The following is a 6,905-nucleotide window of genomic DNA, read 5'->3' as shown; positions in this document are numbered from 1 at the left end:
TTTTCTATTTCTCCGGCTGGAGAGCAGGGGCTGTCCTGTGGCCTTAGCTCCTGTTGGCAGCTGTGGCCTCCACAGGCCCTGTGGACCCCTCAGCCTGGCTGGCGAGCTTTCCTTTGCCTGGTCTTTAACTTCTGCTTTTACAATGCAGAGCTTAAAAGATTAAATCTTTATTTCTGGATTTAATAACTCCACAGAATTATAAATGTGGAAGCCAATGTATTACTTTAAAGGGCAGAATGAGAAACTAAAAGTGCAAAACTCTCAGCACTGTCTCCCCAGAACTTGGGTTCTGACCATGCCTGTAACCGGATACCTCTCCAGGACTGCTCGGTAGGGAAGACCCTAACCCAGTGGTGCTAGAGGAATTAGAGGAATTAAAGGCACACACACAGAAATACAGAGGTGTGGAGTGGGAAACCAGGGGCCTCACAGCCTTCAGAGCTGAGAGCCTCGAACAGAGATTTACCCACATATTTATTAACAGCAAGCCAGTGATAAGCATTGTTTCTATAGACTATAGATTAACAAAGTATTCCTTATGGGAACCAAAGGGATGGGCTCAAATAAAGGGATGGTTTGGGCTAGTTATCTGCAGCAGGAGCATATCCTTAAGGCACAGATCGCTCATGCTATTGTTTGTGGTTTAAGAATTCCTTTAAGTGGTTTTCCGCCCTGGGTGGGCCAGGTGTTCCTTGCCCTCATTCCGGTAAACCCACAACCTTCCAGCATGGATGTCATGGCCATCACAAACATGTCACAGTGCTGCAGAGATTTTGTTTATGGCCAGTTTTGGGGCCAGTTTATGGCCAGATTTTGGGGGGCCTGTTCCCAACACAGGTCATTCCTGCATGACCTCTGGGGGTCTACCCAGCTCACATTCCCCCTTCTCTGAGATGAGACAACTTTACTCCCTGGCCATAGTGGTATGCCCAGAGGGGAACACATCAGACTCCCTCCTGGGGAGTTAAAACTGCAGGTCAGAGATGTTAGATCTTAGGAAGTGTGTGAAGGCATCTTTGCCCTGCTACCCAGAGGCAGTGAAAGCCCGACTGGAGGGGAAAGGATGAGGTGGACCCCAGGGAGAAGCTGTAACAGAAGGGAGGAGGCTGCTGACCTGGGCCTGGGTTCTGGCCCTTTCCCTAGCCATCAATCCTGAGGTCACAGCACACTTCTGGCTCTTGGGTTCTGCAAAGTGCCTGTAAGTTAATATGAGTGGATTTCTGTTTCCCAAAACCCAAAGGCGGTTCCTCATCTTTACCTTCCCCACCAGAAAAATCCCCTATTCCCTGGACTGCTAGGCAAATGGCCTTGGCCCTGTAGTCAGGAGTGTCCAGTCTTTTGGCTTCCCTGGGTCACACTGGAAGAAAAATTGTCTTAGACCACACATAAAATACACTAAGGATAGCTGATGAGCTAAAAAAAAAAAAAAAAAAAAAAAAAACCGAAACAAACAAAAAAAATTGCATAAAAGCCCTCATGATGTTTTAAGAAAGTTTACAAATTTGTGTTGGGCTGCATTTAAAGCCATCTGGGCCACATGTGGCCCACGGGCCGGGGGTTGGACAAGCTTGCTGTAGAGTGTTCTTCCCTGCACATGACCTAGAAGACTCACTAGAATAATGAAAGAATCTCCCCAAAGCCTGGCCCCAATCATTCTACCAAGTCACACCTCCTCCACGACACCTTCCAGATGACCTAGTCAGTTCCACATTCCTGTTCTGTTCATTCGTGGGCTGCCGTCTCCTCCCATCAGAGCCTGTAGCACAGCGTTCTTAGAGGTAAACTTATGTATTAGAAAGAGCATCAACTCTGGGGTCAGAGCCTCTGGGATCAGAGTCTGGCTCTGCCACTTACCAAAGTTATTTAAGGCCTCATCTATAAAATAATATCTACCCAATAGGATTGTTGCCATGAGGATTAAGGATGAAATATGCAGATTCTTCAGTGGGGCACGCAATCAGTGTGTGGTAGCCCTGAAACCCCACTTCCTTTGAGAGGATTTTTTGGCCCTTTCTACTCCCAATCACACAGGTCAGGACCGTTTGCTGTGGACCCCTGTTCACCCCCAGGCATAGCCCACTTGGAGCCCGTAATGCTCTGTGCTGTTTACTCATGTTGGTGTCGCCAGGGTTGAACACAGAGCCTGACTCATCATTATTGTTGAATGTATAAATGCTATATATATCCATGCTCCTCCATCAGGCTGTGAACCCTGGGAACCCTGAGCATGTCTGTCTCCTAACTCAGGACCTTGCTCAGGAGTGGCACATTGCCAGCAAGCAGTACATGTTCTTGGTGGCATTTTTCAAGTCAGTTGGTGTATTAGTCTGTTCTCACGCTGCTAATAAAGACATACCTGAGACTGGGTAATTTATAAAGGAAGGGGTTTTAATTGACTCACAGTTCCACATGGCTGAGGAGGCCTCACAATCATGGCAGAAGAGCAAGGGATGTCTTATGTGGAGGCAGGAAAGAAATTTGTGCAGGGGAACTCCCACTTATAAAACCGTCAGATCTCATGAGACCTATTCATTCCCACAAGAACAGTATTGGGGAAATCATGCCCATGATTCAATTTTCTCCACCTGGCCCCGCCCTTGACACGTGGGGATTATTACAATTCAAGGTGAGATTTGGGTGGAGATGCATTTAAACCATATCAGTTGGACAAAGACAAGATACAGATAAAAACTGAAAACATGCACCTTTCAATTGCAGAAGGCATTGGCCTTCCCACATGATTGCAATTCGAACATCTAAGGGGAAACTCAAGCTAGGCCAGGACCTTTATGCCCTGAGGCCACAGGGGAGGAGGGTAATAAAACTGCGGGAGGTAGTGGAAGGCCTAGGTGTTCAGCACCCGGCTCATAGCAAGGGTCCTGGAGTGGTTGAACCTGTGTTTGCACCCCAGCCTGGCCACTTGCCAGAGTGTGATGTGGTGCAAGTTACTCCACCTCTGTGAGCCTGGTTTCTTCATCTATGGAATGGTTTTAATAGTACTCACTTCACAGATTGCCGTGAGCATTAAATGAAATAATCTATATAAAGCAGTGATCCCGGTATCTGGCACACAATAGGCGCTCAATATATATATTATTATTATTATTGTTACTAATGTTATCATCATTGCATAAGTCTTTTCAGTTAGCAAAGTGCTCTCACATATTTTCTGTCCTTTGATTTGCACAATAATCCCATGAGATGAGCAGGTATCAGAAACCTGAGGATTATAGAGATGAAATGATTCCTCTAAGGCCACATAACTGATAAGTATTGGAGCTGGAACTTATGCTACAGAGGCCATGTGGAGGAGTGTGAAGAGCTGGAGCTCTGAACTCAAGTTGCCTTCAAATCCTTGCTCTGCCACTTGCTAGCAATGTAATCCTGTGCAAACATGCCCTGCCTCAGAGACTTGTGAGGAATGGATGAACTAGTGAATTAGTCCATTCCTACACTGCTATAAAGAACTACCTGAGACTGGGCAATTGAAGAAAAAAGGTTTAATTGACTCACAGTTCCCCAGGCTGTACAGGAAACATGGCTAGGAGGCCTCCAGAAACTTACAATCATGGCAGAAGGGTAAAGGGGAAGCAGGAAAGTCTCACATGGCTAGCAAGAGGAAGAGAGAGCCAAGGGGGATGCGCTACACACTTTTAAACAACCAGATCTCACAAGAACTCACTCACTCTCATGAGAATAGCAAGGAGGAGATCTGCCCCCATGATCCAATCACCTCCCAGCAGGTCTTCTCTCAACACTGGGGATTACGATTCAACAGAGATTTGGGTAGGGACCAGAGCCAAACCATATCAGCTAATGTTTATAAAATATCTAGCAGAGCATCTAGAAGAATAGATGTTCAATAAATGTTCATTCCTAGGCCCATGACTCTTGCTATTTTATTTTTTTGGGGCCGGGGACAGGTTCTCACTCTGTCACCCAGGTTGGAGTGAGATCTTGGGTCACTGCAACCTCTACCTCCCAGGCGCAAGTCATCCTCTCACCTCAGCCGGGACCAAAGGCACACACCACCACAACTGGCTAATTTGACTCTTGCTATCTTGATGTGGAACAGCATGCCAGCGATCATCTCTGCTTGGCATTATAAACCATTTATCTTGACCCAGTGACCCTTCTGCTCCTTCCTTCTCCATTGGTACACTGTTCTGTAGGAAGACGTGGCACCTGTTTCCCACCACAGATCTCTGTGTTATCAGTAACAGCAGGGTTGACAGGTGCCCTGCACCAGCCATGAGGGAAGAAAGTAAGGTGCACCAAGACATCCTCCTTCTCTGTGCCTGGACCACCACTCCCAGCAGTGATATGTGTGTGTGTGTGTGTGTGTGTGTGTGTGTGTATGTGTGTGCAAGAGAGAGCGAGAGAGAGAGAGAGAGAGACATTGTGCTCCAAAGCCGCATTTTTCCTTCAATCACATTTTCTCTCAAAGATATTTTAGTTGTTCAGCCTGTGTCCCTAGAATTCATCATTATTAACTTTTTGAACTTACCTTGCTGTGGATTTTGACAGATCCTTCGGTGCCATTTTGGTGCACTTCATCTTATGGGTATTTATTACTGTCCAATTTCACATAGTTTTGGTTTTGTAGCTGGTGAATTTTGTGTTCTAGACCTGTAAATCCATGCAGTTGTCAAATGCATGAGCTGTTCTCTATCTATTCTTATTGTCCTTTTGCGGGAAGGAAGATAGTGTGGAAAGAGCATGGATGGGAGTAAGATGAACTTTCTATTTCTATGTAATTGGTCCACATGCTGACTGTCCTGACTCTGCTCCTCATTGACCATGTGACCTTGAACAAGATGCTAACCCCTCTGTGCCTCAGTTTGCTCATTTGCAAAACAGGATTATATTATCTGGATTATCATTGCCTAGGATCATTGCAGTTCAAGCCCTAATGCATAAAGCATTCAGAACTTCTGGCAAGGACTCTTAGGAATCATGTCCTTTGGCTTCCTCTTCTTACAACAGGAGAAACTGAAGCTCAGAGAGCGTTTTGAGGGTGGGGGCCATGCCTTATCCATCTTTCTATACCCAGGATCCAGACACAGTTAGGTGCATACTGGGTATCCAACAGATATTTTGTAAATCAGTTGTGTGACCAGCTCCCAGTGACATATCTGTAATTTAGCCCCTCTTGATGACTCAGAGTGATTATCCACATCAATCACTATACTGTGCATCCTGCCAGGATGCCTTTGGAACCAATTATGCTATATAGAATGTGGCCATTATGCTTTTCTACTTATGTTTCCTGCTCTCTTCTCCCTCGCTGTCAGCTGTCAGTTCTCCCTGTAGTCACTGAATCCACTTTAAGAAACCTCTGTCACTGTTTTGAATGGGCTGTCCACTGTAGTCTGGGCAGAATAGCAGTAAAAGGACTTTGAAAGATTTAAGTTTAGCACACATAGCAGGTACCTTTATTGGAGTCACAAGGATTATGGCGGAGTAGACCACAGACTAGAATCACTGACTTTTTAAAAAATTTCTTTTTTTAAAATTATACTTTATGTTCTAGGGTACATGTGTACAACGTGCAGGTTTGTTACATATGTACACATGTGCCATGTTGGTGTGCTGCACCCATTAACTCGTCATTTACATTAGGTATATCTCCTAATGCTATCCCTCCCCACTCCCCTGACCCCACAACAGGCCCCAGTGTATGATGTTCCCCTTCCTGTGTCCAAGTGTTCTCATTGTTCAATTCCCACCTGTGAGTGAGAACATGCGGTGTTTGGTTTTCTGTTCTTGCGATAGTTTGCTGAGAATGATGGTTTCCAGCTGCATCCATGTCCCTACAAAGGACATGAACTCATCCTTTTTAATGGCTGCATAGTATTCCATGGTGTATATGTGCCACATTTTCTTAATCCAGTCTATCATTGATGGACATTTGGGTTGGTTCTAAGTCTTTGCTATTGTGAATAGTGCCGCAATAAACATCATACGTGTGCATGTGTCTTTATAGCAGCATGATCTATAATCCTTTGGATGTATACCCAGTAATGGGATGACTGGGTCAAATGGTATTTCTAGTTCTAGATCCTTGAGGAATCACCACACTGTCTTCCACAATGGCTGAACTAGTTTACAGTCCCACCAACAGTGTAAAAATGTTCCTATTTCTCCACATCCTCTCCAGCACCTGTTGTTTCCTGACTTTTTAATGATTGCCATTCTAACAGGTATGAGATGGTATCTCATTGTGGTTTTGATTTGCATTTCTCTGATGAGTAGTGATGATGAGCATTTTTTCATGTGTCTGTTGGCTGCATGAGTGTCTTCTTTTGAGAAGTGTCTGTTCATATCCTTTGCACACTTTTTGATGGGGTTGTTTTTTTCTTGTATATTTGTTTGAGTTCTTTGTAGGTTCTGGATATTAGCCCTTTGTCAGATGAGTAGATTGCAAAAATTTTCTCCCATTCTGTAGGTTGCCTGTTTACTCTGATGGTAGTTTCTTTTGCTGTACAGAAGCTCTTTAGTTTAATTAGATCCCATTTGTCAATTTTGGCTTTTGTTGCCATTGCTTTTGGTGTTTTAGACATGAAGTCCTTGCCCATGCCTATGTCCTGAATGGTATTACCTAGGTTTTCTTCTAGGGTTTTTATGGTTTTAGGTCTAACATTTAAGTCTCTAGTCGATTGAGTCTTATTTCTAAGAGCTCCCAGTTAATTCTCTGGATCTAGGCTGTGCTGTATTTTTCAGTTTCCTTGATCCTCTGGTCTTTTGCCCGTAAATGAAGAACATCTGGCTCCCAAAACTGATCCTGAAGCTTTAGACTGTACTTCATATGTGTCCTCAGCCCCTTCCAGATGGTTCATGATTCTGGAATTCATTGTGTGGGAGTGTAAGTCTCTTTGTAAGTCTCTAAGGACTTGCTTTATGAA

The sequence above is a fragment of the Macaca mulatta genome, chromosome 1 (assembly GCF_049350105.2).
Source record: "Macaca mulatta isolate MMU2019108-1 chromosome 1, T2T-MMU8v2.0, whole genome shotgun sequence".
Taxonomy (NCBI): Eukaryota; Metazoa; Chordata; class Mammalia; order Primates; family Cercopithecidae; genus Macaca; species Macaca mulatta.
Note: the sequence above shows the minus strand (reverse complement) of the source record.